The sequence below is a fragment of the Mauremys reevesii genome, linkage group 3 (genome assembly GCF_016161935.1).
Source record: "Mauremys reevesii isolate NIE-2019 linkage group 3, ASM1616193v1, whole genome shotgun sequence".
In the NCBI taxonomy this organism is placed as follows: domain Eukaryota; kingdom Metazoa; phylum Chordata; order Testudines; family Geoemydidae; genus Mauremys; species Mauremys reevesii.
The window spans coordinates 193,015,078-193,034,490 of NC_052625.1; the positions used below are offsets into that span (position 1 = coordinate 193,015,078).

Here is a 19,413-nt window from a genome sequence, read left to right on the forward strand (position 1 = left end):
ACAAAGAAAGTTCTAATTGTGTCTAAGAAGTCCACTGAAAACAGTGTAAAGGAACATCCCCCACCCCTGACGTCCAACAGAGCGGATCAAGATTAAAGATTGATTAAAGTTCTCAAGCAGCATAAAATACCCTCATATCCAGGAAGTCCAGTTACATGATTCTACAAATTCAATAACTAAATCCTGTTTGTCACATGTTTTAGTGCCTCCTTCCCCACCAAAAAATAGCAAAAGAATAGCACTGATAAGCAAACTTAATCTATGAGTGGACAATCTTAATTTCTGCTGGGCAGAAAATGGGGGCCTCAGCATTAAATCAACTTCTTAAGTTTCCACCTTCACCTTTCATTCTGCAAAATTCTTTCACTCAAAACTTGAGTAAAATCTAACTATCAAAACAACTACCAAAAATATATTAGAGTCAGCAGAAACTCCTGATAAAGAGGAACTAAAACATTTGTTTCCTAAATATACAAAAATAAGTGTCTCCATTTGAGGATCTAAGTTTATACTAAAATAATTTTGAACTAATTTGAGAAATATATTTGTTCAGGGCTTCAGTCACAATACTAGCCGTAAATACAACAGCTTGAACAGCTTTTCAGTCTAATAATATTTAAATCAACTCCAAGCTCCTCAACTATGGGTTTCAGTGCCATCCAGACACATCACTTCAGTTCCTTCTTGAGCAGGAAGCAGAGATTCTCAAACTCTAAATGTAGACCCCCACAAAATACTGATCTGGGGGTAAGACTAGAAAAATTACATATTTGTGTTTATTATACAAGGCAGGGTATTCATTTATTTCTTCTCATTTTTCAACTGTAACTATAGATACCTATCCTGTGACCTAGGCACGTAGCCCATAAATTAAAACCACAACATAAGCAAAAGACTGCCCATAAATATATTCACATCAGCTCCCTACTCGACATCCTTAGATAAGGTTAAAATAACTGGGTCCTAAATTTTAGCTAGGCTATTTTAGAGATCTTTCCCCACCCAAGGTTTCCACTGGATGGCTCTGCTTCCTGAGATCTGTTGCAGCCCAGATACCATTGCATGAAACAGTTCATGCTGGGAGATGCTACCTAAGGGGCCAGCACACCCTCAAGCTAGGTCCTAACTTATCCATTAAGATATGGATGGAAGCACTGAAAAGGAAGGCGAGGGACTCTGAAGAGGGGGCTTGACTGGAGACCCCTGAATGCCATGGACTGAACAGACCCTCACAGCTCACCCTTCTTGAAGCAAGATATTCAACTTCTGAGCAGTTTCAAAAATTAAATATATACCTTATGAGTCAAGTTTTGACCTAATTTATGGCCAATTTTTTAAAAAAATAAAAAACAAAACCGTAGTTTGGTAATTATACTGAGCAGTGCTTAAATGACCCACTACAGATTGCCACAAACACAGGGATCATCATATTTTGCCAAATCTACTCTAACAGCTGCATATTTTCTAACTTCAGTGTGCCTTGAGGCAAAATTTATTCAGTTCATTAAAACAGAAAACAAAAGGAAAAAAAATCAAGAGGTCCAAGACTTCTAGCTGACACCAGCTTGCATTGATCTGCATATAAATTACACAACAATACTCTAGTCGAGGTGAAGAGGATGATACTGGCCTACTTTTACTCTGGTTTCCCAACCCAAGAGAGCAGAGAGAAGATAGAGTGAAGAGACCATCTTCCTTTCCCAAATTATGGAGGTTCATCTCTGGGTTGAAAGAATATATTCATAAGAAGGCATGAGTGTGTGTGGAGTATCAAACATTCAGCTACAAAGTGTCTGCACATTTTAATTTTAAAAAACTGGATACCTGTGAACCATATGCAAGAAAGTTAAGCAAGGATCTCTCATCACTGGGGCCCATATCAGTGCCTGAAAAAGCTTAAAGGCCTGGAAGCTTGTAATGATTAAGCACCTTAGCAAATCTTTCACACAGATTTTAGCAGCCCATTTCTCATGCTTTGCTAGTTTTCGAGACTAAGATCCTTAGGTCTGGTCTACATCAGCATAGCTACATCTCTCAGGAGCATGAAAAATCCACACTCCCGAGAACCGTTAGCTATGCCAACCTAATCCCAGGTATAGACAGTGCTAGGTCGACGGAAGAATTCTTCTGTTGACCTAGCTACCACCTCTTGGGGAGAAGAATTAGCTACACCAACAGGAGAACCCCTCACATCAGCATAGGTGGTGTCCACACTGAAGTGCTACAGCTGTGTCACTAGCATTTTAAGTGTAGACATATCCTTAGAAAAGCCCTTAGGCTTGTGGCTAAAGTGATTTATTGAATCAGGTCTTAAGAGCTAATTGGAAAATGTAAACAAAGCACTTCTCCCCCCCACCCCCCTCCCCAAAAAAACACACCCAATTTTTTAAAGACATTTTTTAGGACTCCTGCTCCTGCTTTAAAAACAGCCAGAGAGATTAACAAAAAGGTGCCTTAAAATTACTGGCTATTTACCATTCAAGAAAGTAGTTAAGATTAGGTTGAAGCTAAAGTAAAAAAATAAGATGTTTATCAGTCTGATTTTAAAGGTATAATATATTTAAAAATCTGTCAGGGCTAGAACTGATTTACTCCAGCTTTGCAATTGCAAAGAAAAAGTCTTTAATTTCTACCTATGGCAGTTCATGTTATCATACTAACATTCAAGGAAGCAATTTTTTTTTTAAACAAAAGGTAAGATGGAAAATGTTTCAGCAGAGTTCAGTTTACTTCCTCGCCCTCAAAAAATTTACATATTCAAAAAATATCTTGCAAAGTCTGGAAAGCAGTAGTTAAAGGAACTAACCAGTCCCACTATGCCATTTAATCCATCAGTTATCACCCCTCTCTGAATTATACCTCCCACACAGTCTTAATTTTGCTCTTCTCCCCAACTACGATGTTGGATGTATATACTGTTGAGCCTATGTTTAAATACGTGGTGAAGTTTTGAAATAACGTAGTTTCAGGGTACACTCCCACAGGGTTCTATAAATTCCAACTAGGTGACATGTTGAGGGAGCAGAATAATATTTTATAAATATAACTGGAAAAAATTGATCTGTTTGGCGTTATAAAAAGTGTGTCAATTATACAGTGTACGTTTATGAAGGGTCACAGAGAATACGCCAAAATTAAGAAATAATTTTCTGCACACACCCAGCCAACCATTCCCCCCAACTATGACCAAGATGCTGCCATATTTCTTAGTTTACATTAACTGACTAACAAGAAGAGACAACTGGTGTAATGTATTCATTTTATAACATAATAGCAAGAGTTACTACTTTTTTATAGTGCTTCTATAGAAATTGTACAATCATGCACAATCAGATAAAGGACAAAAGTTCAAGATGTTTCTATGTGACTAGTTAAAGGAGTATCAATTCCCATTTACCTGATCATCTTCCAGTTCCATGCTACCTAGTTTGTGCAACAGAAAGTTATGTCAGTTAAGCAACGTCACAGATTCCAAGGCAAGAAGGGACCGTTGTGAACATCTAGTCCAACTTCTTGTATAACAGACCACAGAGTTTGCCAAAATAATCCCTAGAGCATCTCTTTTAGAAAAGCATCCAAACCTGATTTAAAAATTGTCTGTGGAGAATACACCATGATCCTTGGTAAACTGCTCCAATAGTTAATTACTCACTGTTAAATATGTTCGCCTTATTTCCAGTCTGAATTTATCTAGCTTCAACTTCCAGCCACTCATACCTTTCTCTGCTAGATAGAAGAGCCCATTATTAAATATTTGTTCCCCATGTAGATACTTATAGACTGTAAAAAGTCACTCCCTTAAATCTTCTCTTTGTTAAGCTAACTAGACTGTACTTTTTGAGTATCACTGTATGCCCAGTCCTTTAATTACTCTCATGGCTCTTCTCTGAACCTCTTCCAATTTATCAAACACATTTCTTGAATACAAGGCACCAGAATTCACACCAGAACTCGACACAGCTTTCTAGCAGCAGTCTCACCAGTGCCAAATTCAGAGGTAAACTAACCTCTCTTCTCCTATGCGAATTCTCCTGTTTATGCATCCCTGGATCACCTCAGCATTTTAGCCACTGTGTCACATCTACCATGACAAATCTTTTTCATAGTCACTGCTTCCCGGGGACAGAGTCACCCAAATCAGATAGTGCCAGAGTTCAGGGCAACTGCAACTGCATTTCGTCCAGAAAAGGCACCTTCTCTCAAGTTGCCAGCTCCCTCGTCATTGCCTTACTTGGGTGGAGACTCACATCTCACTCCCTTCTGACTGGGCTATTTCCAGGCTGCACAGTTCCCTAAATACCCTGTGTTACTCCCAACAGAGACAAGCTGCCCATTACACGTGCTTGCTTTCTCTTTAGAGACAGTTAACAGTGTGACTGTGCCAAGTTATAGATACCACAGAGCTCTTTTTATGCAAGCCTATTTTATTCTTAAGATAAAAGCACTACAGAGAAGACATATTAAAAACAATTAAGAGAACCTGCCATGCTAATAAGCTTATCAGAGATCACTCCAACTCTAACAGACTCTGGCAGAAGCAGTCCTTCAAAATCCGACTCAAGGGGGCCTCTTCTGTGGTCACAAATTCGTAACAGTGTCAGCTCAGAACCAGCACCCAGTCTTACAGAGGCCCAGCAGGTCCAGTCCTTCCAACCCTTCCCTAAAGATTTGGCCCCGCCAGGGACCAGAGTCCTGTCCGTTTGCTGAGTCTGAAAGAAGGCCTTGAGCCTATTCAAACTACGGTATTTGTCCAAAAACCCTCTCTTTGTCTGTTGGTCCCTGGACAACCACCACCTGCTGATCTCTTATTCACCTTTCCCATGGACACACATACAATCCCTCAACAATACATAACCGCATTTTTAATATAGTGGACCCCAAAAGGTATTAAACCTAATTCAATAAGGTTTGAACTTCACTGAATTAAGCAATTCAGGATGTTTCAGCATATTGTTGGCCTGTCACACTCAATACACAGAATGGCAGTAATGCAACTCACGGAACAAGCAGATATGATGCAAAAAATAATCCAGAAAACCTTTTCTACTCTATATGCAAATTAATGTAAAACACTCCGCAGTAGTCAGAGATGAGAGTAAACAGGTTTAATGTTTTCTCTACACAAAACTCTGCTTACTAAGTGAACCAATGTCTTCTGACCTACCTTCACATTTTCTGTAATGTCTGAAGCAAGCTCTCCCTTCCCATTGATGTAATTGGTGGCTAGGTGGTCTGGTGCCAGAATTGGAACGTGTGTGCCATCTATCACCCCTCTGCAGTTAGGGAAGCCCATTTGTGCAAAGCCATCCACAATGTCACGCACATTGCCCAAAGTCACGGTCTTTCGGAGCAGGATGCGATTAATGGCCATGCATACTTCCGTCAACACACGTCCAACAGTTGACTTTCCCACTCCAAACTGGTTAGTGATCGATTGGTAGCAGCCTGGAGTAGCCAGCTTCCACAGTACAATCGCCACACGCTTCTCCAACGACAGGGCAGCTTTCATTCTCGTATCCTTGCGCTGCAGGGCTGGGGCAAGCGCATCACACAGTCCCATGCATGTGGCTTTCCTCATGCAAAAGTTCTGACGCCACTGCTAGTCTCCTAGATGTGCATGACAATGTGGTCCCACCATTCAGTGCTTGTTTCCACCATTCAGTGTTTGTTTCCCGAGCCCAAAAGCGGCGTTCCATTATGGTCAGCACCTCTGTGAATGCAACAAGCAATCGTGTGTCGTACTTACTACACATAGTGAGATCAATGTCAAACTTTGTGTGCCTCTGTAACTTTAAGGAATAACTCCACTGCCACTCATGATGTGTTAGTGAGAGCGAGCAGCATATTGGTCAACAGTGCGGGATCCATTCTTGCAGATCAAAGAGGCAGAGCGCGCAGTACACAAACTGTTGGAAGATGGAGCCAAATGCGGACGGAAGCACAGGGATTGCTGGGATGCGAAGCAATGCATCATGAGGCATTGGGACAGGACCCAGGATGCCGCACGACCCCCTCCGCCTTCCTAGTGGCAGAAGAGGAAGAGATGCTCTGTGGGATAGCTGCCCAGAGTGCACCGCTCCAAATAGCGCTGCAAGTGTGAACACGCTATTGCACAGGCAGCTGACTGTGTGAACACACAACAGCAGTTTCCCTTCAGCACTCTCTGAGCAGTGCTGTAACTCTGCCAGTGTAGACATTCCCTAAAGCAAATATCACTGCCTCAGTTTTTCACTCCTCATGTTTGGAAGGGCTAAAAGTTTCTCTCTTTTTTTTTTTTTTTTTTAAATGAAAGGTTAGTTCTGCAGGAAAACTCTGCATTTTGCTGCTGTGGAACACACACAGGGTCCTGGTTTGATGGTGTAAATCTGCATAGAGTAATCAACTTCAGAGTCTCTAATACATGGACAATCCATGGTAAAGTCCAAATCCTAAATAAAAGGACACAACTTTCTTGTTAGGAGCAAATGAAAAAGCATTCAGCTACTGTTGCTACCTGTTTATCCCCATTAACTAAGAGTGCTGATATAATCTGCAGCCATTTCTTCCAGTACTGGCAAACTTTGGGTCCCGGCCTGACAGGGTAAGCCACTAGCAGGCCGGGATGTTTTGTTTACCTGGAGCATTCGCAGGCACAGAGCTCCGCAGATACCACTGCTCACAGTTTGCCGTTCCCCAGTCAATGAGAGCTGCAGGAAGTGGTGACCAGCACATCCCTCGGCCCGCACTGCTTCTTCTATGAAGACTTCAGACTTGTCTGAATCAGCTTGCCCTCATCTGTGCCTTAATCTCTGACATGGAAAATATCTCTCATAAGCATACTGAAAACACTATCCCACATTTCACCAAACTTCCCATCAGCCTTTCATACAGAGCGAACAGGAGAGGATGACAAGAATGGACCCTGTGGCACCACATAAAGCTACTGTCCCATACTACCATCTGGGATCCCTTAACAATTAGAGCCACTTAAATATGACTCTACTTTCTGATACGGTCCACAGAGGTCCGCATACCATGATGACAGTATGGAAGGCAATTGGTCGGTCTAAGAATCATCATGGACACCTGATCTTCATTCCTTTCCAGGAGAAAATAGTCAGCCTATACCATTAGTATAATTTCTCTAATATACCCAGGACTAAAATCAAAATGACTGAAGCTGAGACTTGCAGGATTATTGATGTTGTAATTACACCTCTACCCCGATATAACGCTGTCCACAAGAGCCAAAAAATCTTACTGCGTTATAGGTGAAACCGCATATCATCACACTTGCTTTGATCCGCCCAAGCGCGCAGCCCCCACCTCACCCCAGGAGCACTGCTTTACTGCATTATATCCGAATTCGTGTTATATCAGGTCGCGTTATGTCAGGGTAGAGGTATACCTTCAATACAGCTCTCTCAATCTTCCACCAAATATGGAATATTAAAGACCAGACTGAGTTGTTTTCTTAAACAGGGATTTAACAATCACTTTCTTTTAAAAGTAGTATTTTGCCCTCTCTCTGGGTACTAATGAAATCAAGTTTAAAAATGGTTCCAACACCTTCCTACTGGGTAATTCCAGCAAAAAGAGACATGCTCTAGTTTATAGGTCATAAGCTATACATCCCCCAGAAACTACCATGGCCAACAACAAGCAGACAAAACTACTTTCGTCTCTCCTTCCTCCAAAAATCAATCCCACTACCATGGAGGGGGATAGTTCCATCAAATCATCTTTGAAAAATAATTTGAAGATTCCTGTGACAGGATGCACCAGGTCCTTTAAGACCCCTACCACATCCTGCCCCAGGAAAGCAGAAGTGAAGGGGTCCTCCAGAAAGACTGCAGGGAAGCAGTCTATCAGAATGCAGCAGGCTCAGATAAAAGGAGTAGCAGGGCCTTAGCAGGTCGGTTCCTGGCTGGGGCTAGAGAAGCATTCAAAAAGGAGGAAGAGGATTTGACAACTGAAGCCCTGAGGTAAGGGTGAAGAGAAAAGGGCTATATGGGAAAAGGCCCAGGGAATAACAGCAGCAACAACCAAGTAAAGGAAGCAGTACGTGGCTGCTGTATATAGGGTCCCTGGTTTGGGACCTGGAGCAGTGGGAAGGCCTGGGTCCTCCCAGCAGCCAGTGCTGGAGAGGCCTAAGCCCCGGAAAGGGGACATGCCTAGTTTAAAAGAACAAGAAAAGGGGCTAGATTTAAAAGGGCCTAGAGACAGAGCTGAAGGCTCTGGTGAGGATAAACCAGCAGTTCCACAGGCACTCTTTACTAAGCCCCAGGAAAGGGATACATTTCCTTTAGAAGCCTAAGCAGAAGGCTGGACTTAAAGGAGCCCATGAGCGGCTGAAGAGAGCTGGCACCCTCAGGAAGGAGAGTCTGTGTCTAGTTTGAGATAGGGAATTGGAAGACTTTTGTTTGTGTTTGTTTTGGATGTGAGTACCCCAAAAGGGGTTGTTCATCCATTTTAAACTGTGTGACTTAGCCAGAGAGCTGAGCCACTGAATACTGAACAACCTACATGGGGCACCAGAACCAAAAGTGTGTGCAGGATCGCATCCCCCTGAAAGGAGGTTCTCCAGAGAGCTGAACACACCATCACAGTTCCTGACAGTGAGAAACACAACCTTACTCAACAATGTTAATTCCCTGTAACAGTTCCACTGGCCAGAATTTTGCAAGTGTTATGGTGGAAGCAAACAAACTTTGCCTCCTATACAACTCTGTATGTTGCATACGTTTACCACTAATACATCTAGTTAACTTCCCTTCTCCTTCATCAGCTACAAGTCATGACAATATCATGGTGGCTTGTGACAAGGCAGTGTGCATTTAGGAGCCACAGCATCAATGACTGACTACAACTTAAAGATTGATTGTCCCACTGAACCTTCAATAGATTGATGTGCCAGTAAGACAGCACACTTCTTTTGGCACTCTGAAATGCAAGGAAACATGAAACTGTCAACCTCTAGAGTGAAACTACACAGAAAAACAGAGCTTAGTGACAAATGCCCCAAATTCCTCATGAGACGCCCCAAGCAATTGTTCTTCAAATCTGGCCATAACCGACTAATTAAGAAAGTCATACTTGGCCAGCAAAGCTTGCTGGTTCGCGATCCTCAGTGGTAGTGAAGAGGTGGTATATATCTTTCTGCTCAAAAGGTCCAGGCGCTTAGAGGCTCTTGCCTTGAGGATGGACTTGAACCTGCCCTTCCAGACTCTGTCATTCACCACCATGACCACCAGGGAGTTTCAAGCCAGATGGCCTCATATCCCTGAACGGGCACAAAATAGTGCTTCTCCAAGCATCTGACCACTGGCGGTACCGAGGTCAGTGTACTGAGGCCTGTTCAAGCAGGTGCTGCTTAAGGAGAAGATTCTGCGCCACCTGAGTCCTCTTCTTGAGCAATCTACAGATCCAATAGTTCTCTCTGAGGTGGGCTTCACCAAGGCAGAGCAAGCACCTTGTGTGGGGGGCCACTGTTGGGAATTTCTCCTCTACACGAAGGGCAATGCTTGAACCCTGGTGAGGGCATCGCCGGGGCGCACTACAGCTATACTATAGCCTATAACTTTTACACTAACTCTAACTATGAACTACATATAACCAACAAGGCTAAGAGAATAAATTGCGTGGTTGTTGTTTTCATGCTTTACCTCCAGCCAACAGGTGGAGAGAAGGAACTGAGGGGGGTTGAGGCAGCGCCAGCTCATATAGCCAGGGGAGGGCTGCAGACACAAGGCATGAGTAGCAACCCTCTATGGATACTGCTAGGCAAAAGTCCCCAGCTACAGCATGTGGGGCGGATACACAGCTACTTGGAATACACTTCTGCATCTACCAGAAGAACCTTAAATTATCAATACAGCCAAATAGGAGTTGTGTCATTACTTCAAAGGGAGCAGAAACAGGCCTTTGACACTTCATACTTAAGAAAATAAATTGGACTCTTTTCTGATATGAGTTAAGAAATGTGCTAACATTCAGCTCCTGAAATCTTTATATATCATATATACCCATTCATAAGCCGCCATTTTTTGGTAAAAAGGTGAAGCATCAAAGAGCAGGGGTCAGCTTATCAACAGGTCTACACCAAAAGTTGACTATTTTCAACTCTACTGAACTTTGAATTGAATATCTAATACATTGTCATTGTAGATCAAGGGTTGGCAAACTTTGGGTCCCGGCCTGTCAGGGTAAGCCACTAGCAGGCTGGGATGTTTTGTTTACCTGGAGCATTCGCAGGCACAGAGCTCCGCAGATCCCACTGCTCACAGTTTGCCGTTCCCAGTCAATGAGAGCTGCAGGAAGTGGTGGCCAGCACATCCCTCGGCCCGCACTGCTTCCCACAGCACCCATTGGCTGGGAGCTGAGGGGCTCTGTGCCTGCGGATGCTCCAGGTAAACAAAATGTCCCGGCCCACCAGTAGCTTACCCTAACGGGCCGGGAGCCAAAGTTTGCCAACCCCTGAAATGTATGACCCTTTCATAAGCTGACCCTATAATTTTTGCCATTTTTACCTATCCATCTTGGGGGGTGGGGTCGACTTATAAACGAACAGGCTAATGAATGAGTATATATGGTAGAGCACACCATCTAACCACCAATCTATACAGACTGGTGCGGACTAGTTTTTCCAGCATTTACATCCAGTTTTCTCCTCAGTAAAAGAGCCAGCATGGACCGCCAGTGCTTTAATAAGACAAGAAGAGAAGATAACTCAGTCCAAGACAACCAATCGTGTTTGATAGGTTAAGGCTGGTCTGATGTAAATCTTAAGTACATCTGCAAAGAGCAGCCTACAATACACACACACAGCCATGTAGCAAAATTATCATTTCTAGAATTCAATTAATTGCCTTTGTTCCACTGATGACCTTAAACTAGAAGCTGATGAGGCTCTGTCACTTAATAAATCAATGTTTCGCCTCAGACTTCCTGTGTGACACTGAGCAAGTCACTTTACCTCTCTGTGCCCCAGTTCTTCATTTGTACAAACAGGGATAACAGTACCTCCCTATCTCAAAGGGGGGTTTGTGAGGATAAATAAATTAAAGATTATGAGGCATTCAGATACTATGATGGTGGAGCCATATAAATTCCCTAGGTAAGAGCAAAATGTCATAAGTTGTGGACAAGGTGGGGGGAAAAAAAGAAAGCAGCTTTGGACTAACTGACGTCTTTAGGCTCAATATAGGTGTATCTTGCAGAAAATCAACAGCCTATGCTTAAGCCCCTTTGTTTTCAGTTTAAACTGATTTTTACAGAAAAATTCCCAGGTTTTACAGAAAGTATTAATTCAGTTTTTTTCTGATTTTCACCCTACTTTTATATCATTCAAATATACAAAAAATAACTTGTTTTATTAGGAAAATACAATACATTGCATGAGATGTATGTTTTACAATAATACATTAGTCTGCGTGTATATGCAAAGTTGCCTGTTGAAGTAAGGCTACATATTAATCTAGAAGATACACACAATAAACAAACAGGCACGCATGCAAACTCTGAAGTACATGTGAATCTGAACGTACTGATGAATCTCACACCCCCCACATACACATTTCAAGCTGTTCAAAGATGTGACCCATTAAAATGGGAAGAAAAATATCTATCAGAATACGCTTCAGAACACAAGTATTCGAAAGTTCTAAAAAACAGGAGAAAAAGGATGAAGTTAAGTATCGATGCAAATGGTATGGTTCAATTATTAAATGTAAATATAAGCTAAAAGTTCTAAAACTACAACATTAAATTGTCTATTCAAATTAAAAGTTTTATTCGGGGATTTGAGATGTATTGTTTTCTTAAACTCAGAGGTGGCACTGTGTTTTGAGTTCTGTTTTAGTTCTGCAGCAAACCTCATTGATGAACAGAATTCAAAGCATTAATCTACTGAATACTTTTTCCCCCGTCTTTCCAGCCATCAAAATAAACCTCGATATTTACCTAGAAAAATTTTTTAAAATTTTTTGCGCTGATTTTCACCTGTTTTTGTTGTGGTAATAAACGCTGATAAATTCCCAGGAAAAAAATAAATAAAAACCAAAAACGAAGGGCCCTACCTACGATATACAGGAGGTCAGAGTAGATGATCTAATGTCCCTTCAGACCTTAAACCATGAAAAAAAATCAGTTAGATATATACCCTCCATGCGTGCTGTCGTATAGATGTCATCATGAAAAGTTCCAATTGGAATTACAAGATTCCTGTGCTTCTCTGGTCACTGAGGAAAGCTCCTTTACTGTAAATTCCCCCATGTCCCAAGATAGATTTTTAAGAAAATAATTAAGGAATTCCTTTGGGGTTTTTTTGACACTGGATACATTAAAAATCTTCGTAGCAAATAGTAATATAAAAATAAGAAATCTTTATACCATACTGAAAAGACACCTTATTTTTTAAAAAGCGTTTGCTCTAGTATCTAACTTTAACAGAATACAATATTAGTAAAACTATCCAGAAAAGGATGTCATTCTCTGTCCAGCATGTTCATAAAAATTCCTCTTGATCCCAGACTTCCTGTTTCAAACCCTGGTTAAATTCAATTTTCTATCTTTAAAGAAGAGATTTATGGAGGAGACATTACATTTGAAAACACTTGTCAGCTGAGACTTTTTTTTGTACTTAATAATAGCATGTTCTTAGTCATAATTAATAAGATACCATCAATGAAGGTTTAGTTAAAATGCCACAAAACACAGCATTTGAAAAAAGTGAAAGTAATCTTTGTCTTACGGTTGTAATTCCAAGACACTTATTTTAAACAAAGGCAATCCATGATTTTTTTGAGAAAAGGCTAGTAAACGTCCAAATCACAAAATAAGGGATGAAATGTTACCACGTCTCTAGAAATATCAATAAATCACTCTTTTTTTAAATGAAATCTCCTTCAGGCAGATATCACAGTTCAGTATAATTCTTAAGTGTGCAAATATACTGCAAAGAAAGTGAATTAACCCAATGCAAAATAAAATACAAATAAACCTAACAAATATTTTTTTAGAATGAACATCTCAGAGCCCCAGATATGCAACACAAACACTTCCTAGGACTACAAGTACAGTATTTTGACTGCAAAGTGAATTAAACCAAATGTTTAAGCTGGAACGACACCACAACTACATAGAAAATCACTCCTGACATTCACTACAGTGAAAGGTTTTAAATATTTCATTCTAAGAGCACTGAGATAAAGAAATAAATGAGCTTACCGTTTCCAAAGACATTTGCCTGAACACACCCAGTGTTTGGTTGTTTTTCTTTGTTTTGAGAGGGGAAGAAAAATGCTGTACCGAGCAAAGTTCATGTATTAACCTGAAAAGGTTCCTGGCTCATTACTAAGTTTGTAAAGGCAGCTGCATGCACCTGTGCAGGAAAAAAAAAATCCTCTCCTCCAACCTAGTTCTGATGCAGATTTGTCCTCCAGAGTGAGCTACTAAAGCAAAATGGCGCATTCCAGAGATATACTCAAAAAGGTAGTATGTGTTTATATAGCCAAAGTATCACCTCGATCTATTTAATAAGATTGTCTACCTTAACTCACAGAAACTGCTAATAAATCCATCTGTTGCTCCTCCCTTAGACTACTGCCTTGAGCGAATGATCAAACTAGTTCTACTACTAACACGTGAAAAGAAGCAATCATCTAATTCAGAGATTAATATAGGTAAAATCTGAGGCTCTTCTGCTTTGCAATATTTTAAGTATTGGGCAGCTCTTTTTCTGTAATCAAAAGTTTTTTTGAAAAATAATATTCTTGCTGCTAGACCAGCCAAGTGCACAATAAACTAATCAAATTTCAGGAAGTTCCAGATGCTGGAAGGAACCCAAGTTAAAAAAAAATTAATAATTTGTCAAATTTTTAACCTACTATTGTTACAAGTAACACCTGAAACTGGAGAAAAAAGATCGCCCCAAATCCTTCCCTCCCCCATTTTCTTCATGTACCATATTGTTAAATGCATGGTGTCACTTCTTTTCCTGTACAATAAGTTTCCATGGGTGTGTACTTAGGTCTTCCACAACACAACTAGGTGCTTTTAAATAGGAAAATGTGATTTTAAAACCAAAAAATGGACAAGCATACATTTATTATTTGATTTAAAAACAAAACACACAAACCCTAATCAGAATCACAGTTCAAGTTGAGTGTCTCTTTAAGGAGTTTATAGAGTTCTCAATTTTAAATAACTATCATGAAAAAAGGCATGTCTGGAGTAAACAGTAGACCCAATGGTCAGGAAAAATAAAACAATGTAACAATATCCTGCTTAAGAATGTCCAAATAAGCCATTCCCAAAAATTGTTGAAGTTGGAAAGCCATGTGCCTCTAGAGGAATTATGCAACATCGTACGCAAAGAAAAGTGCAGCCTGTGTCAACAAGACGTGTATAAACCCTTTGTAGGATATTTAAAGAATTATAGAGATGCACCTTATTACATGTAATTAAATACAAAAGGAGGTGAAGTGTACCTAAAGATTGCCTTCACTGCACTTTGTGGAATACATCACTACTCTATAATGAATAAGAAACAAAAGATTTCTTGTTAAATCTACAGCTGAAACGTTTAGTAACTCCTACCTATTGTGTTAAAAAACCTTGTGAACTGGATAGCAACAAGTTTTCAGCCACTCGTATTCTTCTGTAGTTCTAAGATCACTAAGCTTCTCACATGATTTTATTTCTCCTTTTAACACCAGCACTTGCAATACCTCACAAGCTCCAAAATATTTTTGCCTGATCAAATTGCCCTTTTTCGTCGGACAAACATTTTTTCCTGGATCTATTTTTTGATGGTGGAACTGCAACACTGGCACACAGATTTACTATCATATTACATTATGCAGGCTCCATCGGCAGCCCAGCTTCCCCCAGCAGGGTCAGCTTATGATCCTGTGCTCTCGTCCTCATACACAAAATAATGTTATCACATGGAAACAACCCAGCAACACAAGCATGCAGTGTCAGGGAAGTGTGGCCAAAACAGGAGTCAAACCTGCAGGGAGTGCCTATTACCAGCTGGCACTCTAGTGGCCAGGCATCACTGAGCTCACTTGGACTTCTGCCCTTCTTCAGGATGTTTACCTGCATAGGTAAGTATTGTGCAGGTGCAAGAGGAAAACTGTGACTGTGCTAGGAGCAACAGAGATCCTTCCATAATTGCCGACAGCATATGCAAGGGTACTTTCAGTGTCGTCATCCCCACCGTACCATTCATGAAATACACTTTCAACATTTTTTCTCTCTATCCATTGACATTTGAAATTAGCATAATTATTCACTTCCTTGTTTGTACAGTACTGCCATTAATCTTATCATAACTCTGCAAATAGGATTTGTCAGCTAACCTGTGCTTTCTTTACTACAGCTTTAATAGCTGAGAGCCATCTATTAGTATAGATCTCACACAAAACTAGTATTCTGTGAGATTAATGAGTTTAAATACCCCACAAAAATATTAACAATCCAAATGCTACTCCCCACTAGACTAATCAAATTAGTTTACCCTTTGGGGTTCTAAATGACCCTAAAAAAGATTGAGCCCACTTAAAAACTATACAAAATACCGCTCTTTGACAGAGACTAAAAATAGTAATTACGTTTATTTGCACCAAGCAATATTTTCCAAACATAGGTGCACAAAGTTGGGCACCTAAATCAGTTAAATGATTTTCACAGATACTGACCAAGTCCCAATATCACTTTTTCAGGCCACTTGTTTAAGCTTTGATGTAAAAGCCGTAATTAGTTAAAAAGAATTTGGCTTATGGTAGATTTAGCGACTCACTTATGCCACCCCTATCTCATAACAGAGCACAGAAGGAAAAAACATTATGATCTGTTTCAGCTGTGATGCTGATACAACCAGGATCTGGGGCATCTAACACATCAATTAGGTATACACCATAATCCTCCAATTGACATTTTGGTTGTCCTTCAGGCAGGCAAGAAGCAGCCATATGTTGCCTGGCAGCAGCTGTGAATTGTCCTTGGCTTCCAGGCAAGAGGACTTTTTTCCCCGATTTGACATGATTAATGAGAGAGAGACAAGTAACCTGACAAAGTTGGCAACAGCCAGGAAGTCTAGACCAGTTTTTCCCCATCTTTTTCCAGATGTTTTGATGCAGATGAGCATTTTTGGTAAATTATGTATAATTTCCCTAAAAGCAGCAAGCATTTGAAAATGTACTGAAAAGCTGTCTGGTTTTATCAGAGCTTTTTACAAAGCTTGACAGCCTCTCTTGTTACTGTATATTAGAACATCTTATACAACAAGGGCAAGGGATTCAAATTCTAATCCATCCCAGGTCGGCAATGACAGAGTTACCATGCAATACCTGTACAATGGGTTATATGACTGGCTCCATCCAGTGTAAATACCGCAAAAATCACAAGTGGTCCACGTAAAGCATCAAATAAAGCTCCCAACAGCAGCAGAATTTCACTCTCTTTCTTCAAGGATAGGTTTATTGTTCAAAACCTAAACAATCCAACAAAAATCTATTCAGCTAAGCCAGGTCCTCTTACCTAGCCCCTACAAAGGACACGTCTACATTTACCGTGAATCGACTCTGCAGCAATCGATCCACTAGGGGTTGATTTAGCAGATCGCTCTCCTGTCGACTCCAGTACTCCACCAGAAAGAGAGGCATAAGGTAAGTCAACGGGAGAGTTTCTCCCATTGACCCAGCACAGTGTAGATACCGCAGTAAGTCAACCTAAGCTACATCGACTCCAGCTACATTATTCACATAGCTGGAGTTGTGTAACTTTGGTTGACTTAACCCTGTAGTGTAGACCTGCCCTAAGTCTCTTCCTCACAAAGTTCCCATCCCTGCCCACACAGCAGGTACCTTTAGCCAGGTCTTCTACCTACTTGGTATATGGACAGTCCCCTTTCAAGTCCTTTTACCTTACCATAGGTCTGAGTCTGGGTCTCTTGCAGGTGCCTTCCTGCTCCCTGCAGGTCTCACTTACAAACTAAGCTGTTTGCTGGTTTTCTTATCTAATGACCTGATGACCTACAGCAGGGGTCGGCAACCGTTCAGAAATGGTGTGCCGAGTCTTCATTTATTCACTCTAATTTAAAGGTTTTCTGTGCCGGTAATACATTTTAACGTTTTTAGAAGGTCTCTCTCTCTAAGTCTATATTATATAACTAAACCATTATTGTATGTAAAGTAAACAACGTTTTTAAAATGTTTAAGAAGCTTCATTTAAAACTAAATTAAAATGCAGATCTTATCAGTTTAGTGCAATTGTTCTTAACCTGGGGTGCGAGATGCCCTTTCTGGGGGTGCAAGACATGCAAGTTTTTTTAGATGGTAAATCATCTAAACACAAATTAAGCACAGGCAGATAAGTACAACTACTTTGTTTCATCAAACCTATGTATTTATTAACATTATACATGTTTTAACGATTACTGTAATATACAAAGTTTTTTAAGTTTTCAAGTTTTTAAGCTAACTGTAGTGTAATTTTTTATAAGGGCTGCAGAGCGCTGGGACCAGGCCAGGAGCCGAGCCCTGGGCTGGCTGCTGGTACCCCAGGCCGGCAGGAGGGTTGAGCAGGGCCGGAGGCCCTGACCCCGGTTGGCAGGGGGCCAGGCAGCTGGAACCCCAGACCAGCAGCAAGGTGAGCAGGGCCAGCGACTGGTATCCCAGGTCGACAGGGTCAATGGCCGGGACCCTGGCTGGCAAGGGGCCGGCAGCCGGAACCCCAGACCAGCAGCAGGCTGAACAGCCAGCTCCTGCCAGCCGGGGTCCCAGCTGCTGGCCTCACTCAGCCTGCTGCCAGCTGGGCGTTCCGTTCACTCAGGCCAGCAGCGGGCTGAGCGAGGCCGACGGCTGGCAGCAGTGTGCCAGTAAAACTCAGCTCGCATGCCACCTTTGGCACGCATGCCGCAGGTTGCCGACCCTGACCTATAGTCTATCACCTATTCTTTAGCCTCAAACCCATTATCCATCACATGGGATGTAGCAAATTAGTCACAATTTGGACTAAGGCCAGCTCCCTTAAAGGGCCATCCCACTCTGTGAGGCAGTACCATTGTTGGTAACCTCCACAAGGAGATGAAGGGGTGTATGGGCCACGAAAACTAAAACTCCTCTTCTAATCATTATGGAGAAATAGTCCCCTCCAGGTGAGAGGCAGAATAGTAATGTTTGTGCAGCCTGTGCCAAAACATTCTGTGAATAAATGGAAGGATTCATAAAAACAGTCATACTGATTGCCCTAGAAACTGAGCATTTAACTGTAACACTCAGGCAAAATATCTCCAAACACCACCTTAAAAAGGGGTTGGAAGAAATTCCTCCATCAACTTCCCTCCCACCTCGTCAAATACCCAACGGTGAAACATTACTGAAGCTCAGTTCTAATTCAGAACACTCATTCTATCTATGCAGGCAACAGCATAAGTTATTTGCATAAATATATAAAGCTAAGCAGACAAGTACTAATTTGATTTCAAAAATCTGTTTCTAGTGCAACAAAATCCAGTTGAGATTATTCAGTAGCCTAAAGCTTCTATATCAATGTTTCATGGCAGAGGTACAGTGAACACATTCAAAACAAAAACTCCATCCACAAATCAAGTCAAAACACCTACGTAAAGGCAGACCACATACACACGAGTTAAAAAAAAAAGTCATCAATCTGTTGGTGTAACCATAGACTTAAACCCTAGTCACCTCTGCTTTGCAGTTAGTAAAGAAAGAGGGTATTGTGGTTTAGCCACAAGACCAGTCAGAGACCTGGTTTCTATTCCTATCTCTGACACTGTCTTCCTGTAAGTCATTAGGAAAGTCACTCAGATACCTCATCTATATAACTACTCTAATAGTTTCACACCACCTCTATAGGAAGGAATCAAATGAACTCACTAATGTTTACTAAGTGCTGTAAATTCAAAGAATTGTATTATATAATAAAAACAAATTTCTGTAAAGAGCCATCTGTACTTACAGAAAATACCTTGGGCCAAACTGATATTGCAAACTGGAATTTACACCAGCTCATCGTGTTTGTTGTGGTTTTTTTGCCTTTTCCTTTCTCTCTCAGTGAAAAAAACAGGAAAAAAACCCACTACTAAATAACTAGATTATCTCAAGAGGAATATTTTGAAAGTTCCTCTCAGCATAAAGTGTGGAATTGACAATCATTTTGCTATTTCAACAACGAATCAAAATAGAAAAAATTACCAAAGTTTAAGATATTTAATTAAATTAAACACTAGACAAGTTTCCAGTTAAATTTTAAGACACCAAAACATGGTAATCGGCATATTACAGGTCTGTACAGATTTTTTAAAGAAACCAAATATAAATTATACTTTACAAGACAGTAAGAAAAGAATCTTGTCTAAACTCTCTTATCATAATTTCTAGAAGTGTAAAGGTTAAACCAAAGAAT

General features: G+C 40.9%; 1 protein-coding gene across 2 annotated transcripts in view; it reads right to left on the reverse strand.

Moving 5' to 3' along the window:
• LOC120401824 (CD2 associated protein) overlaps positions 1-19,413 on the reverse strand; it is a 125,724-nt gene that overhangs the window by 76,359 nt on the left and 29,952 nt on the right. The gene's annotated exons all lie outside the window — the stretch shown is intronic.